Raw genomic sequence first — 3,036 nt, 5'->3', positions numbered from 1 at the left:
AGTGCTACGCGACCTTCACCACCAGAGGGCGCTGTGACGCTGCCGTACACTGGCTTCATTGCCAATATCCGACTAGAGAGCAGTGAGCAAGCAAAGAGATGTTTTAATTTATATATAAATTTATATATAAATATTAATTTATATATATATATATATATATATATATATATATATATATATATATATATATATATATATATATATATATATATATATATGTATATATATATGTATATATATATATATATATATATATATATATATATATATATATATATATATATATATATATATATATATATATATATATATATATATATATATAATATAATTTTTATTTTTTATTTTTTTTACATAATTTTTGTATTTGGAGCAGATTTTTCGAAAAAAAAGTGTCCTATTTATTTTATATTATATTAATGTATTATATTATATAATTATATTAAAATATATAATATTATAATAAAGTAAAAAAGTCTTAAAATTCTGAGAGATCCGATTCTGATTTGATCTAGTCAAATAGAATATAAAATGTTTTGTATAACTTTATTATATTATATTATATTATATTAATTATATTATATTATATTATATTACATTACATTACATTACATTACATTATATTATATTATATTATATTATATTATATTATATTATATTATATTATATTATATTAATTATATTATATTATATTATATTACATTACATTACATTACATTACATTATATTATATTATATTATATTAGGCTATATTAAGCTATATTAAGCTATATTAGGTTGTATTATATTATTTTATATTATATTATATTGAGAGGAATAAAACATCATATACACTCACTAACAATAAATATTAAAAATAAAATTAATAAATTAATTGGTTTTGAAGCACTGATCTACAAACATTAAATTGATATATTTTGAAACCACTCGCAAATAGGCCAATGTAAGAAATCATACAAAAATGTATGTAAAAGTTTTTTTTAGTTTTTTTTTTAAAGATTACTTTATCTAAACTTTACTTAATCTACTTTATCTTACTTTATCTATACTAGGCTAAATGACACATTCAATGGGACTTTACAGTTTCATCATATATTCTTATGATTGACATAAATATGTCCAAAATAGATATATAAATCTTATGTTAAAGGGAGTGTTTAAAAATGTAGTTAAATGCAAAGTTAATGCAAAGTATTATTTACCACTTTGGTGGTATGAATTTTTGTTACCAGTAGCAACTGCAAATAAAACAAAAACTCGTTACATGCACACATTTAAAGTTAAAGTTTTTATTTTATTTTATTTTTTATTTTGAATAGTACTATGTAATTGTTTTGTATGTAGGACATAGGCCCTACATACAAAACAATTACATAGTACTATTCACAATAAAATAAATAAATAAAATAAAATAAAATAAAAACTTTAACTTTAAATGTGTGCATGAAATGAGTTTTTGTTTTATTTGCAGTTGCTACTGGTAACAAAAATTCATACCAAAGCTAACAAAAATTCAGACAAAGCTAACATATATATATGTTAGCTTTGTCTGACCAATCAGATAAACTTTAAAAAATTAAGAATCTGTTAAGATTTTATTTTCTTTTTTTCTATGAACCTTTTTCTTGTGTTTGTAGATTTTGGTAGTAAAATCACTTATTTTTATTTACGTAGCTTAATGCAATATTTGTATTCATCTTATGCACCTTTTTTAATGTTTTTTTATAAGTTGTATATTCTGTGTAACTTATAAAAAACATTAAAGAGATTAATTAAAATATTGGTTCAAAATGTATTTTCGATGCTTCAAGAGATTCTAACTAACTGATGTCACATATGGACTACTTTGATGATGTTTTTATTCCCTTTCTGGACATTATATTTATGTTATAGGCTATTATATTTATATAAATATATAGAAAACTTTAATGTTTTTATTTTGAAAACTTTTCAAATTGTATTAATATAATATAATTATATAATACATATGTATTATATAATTATATTATATTAATACAAAGTGAAAAGTCCTAACATTTTGAGATTTAGTCAAATAAAATATTAAATGTGTTCTATTCAGTCTATTATATTATATTATATTATATTATATTATATTATATTATATTATATTATATTATATTATATTATATTGAGAGGAATAAAACATATAACTCTGAGTACCTAAGGATTAGGCTACTTACAGATTGTTCATGCCATCTCGTATAGCCTAAACTACTGACTTTCTATTGATTGTATTAGCTGTTTTGAATCCTGTTCTTTATACTGGTCAAAATGAAACATTTAATGAGACTTTACAGTTTACTCATATATATTCCTATGATTGACATAAACCTTACATTACCTCCTTGATGGCATTATAATAAAGTGCTATTCAATAACTTGTAGTTTGTGATTGTTTAGTGAACATGACAGGTACACTAATGAACCCCCTTCAGTTCCACAGGGCAAATGAAGAATTACAGAGTACTTTGTTGATATGTACAAGCGTTTTCAACAAGCCATTAAGTTGCTACAGTAAAATTCATGTTTCTCAGTATTAAATACTAATGCTGTGTTACAGAAAATCCTTCAATTGAACTAAACTGAATTTGTTGTTTTTAGTTATCATCATCAGCACTGTATTCTGTGGCCTTTGGTCTCAGATCATGTTACTAAGAGATTCCCAGCAGTCTTGTGTACTGTACTCTTCACACTGGGAAAGCCTCATTCATCACACAATAAAGATGGAGGACTCATGCATTTCCAGTTCCCCTTTTCATCTCTGTTTCATCTTTCTGTTTTTCCCCACACACATTAATAACATTAAAATGCTGATCAGACAAATTAAACTTCCTGTCCCAAACTAACATGAATTCTGGAAATTCACACGGGTGAAATCGGGTAAATTGGTCCTTGTGGGCCCAATTTATTATTTCAATCCTCAGACACATACACAGATCATTACCACTGCTTCTGTTCATATAAATATAAATTTATATGTTAATATAATATTCAATAAAATACCCCAGAAATCAA

The sequence above is a fragment of the Pseudorasbora parva genome, chromosome 6 (assembly GCF_024679245.1).
Source record: "Pseudorasbora parva isolate DD20220531a chromosome 6, ASM2467924v1, whole genome shotgun sequence".
Taxonomy (NCBI): Eukaryota; Metazoa; Chordata; class Actinopteri; order Cypriniformes; family Gobionidae; genus Pseudorasbora; species Pseudorasbora parva.
Note: the sequence above shows the minus strand (reverse complement) of the source record.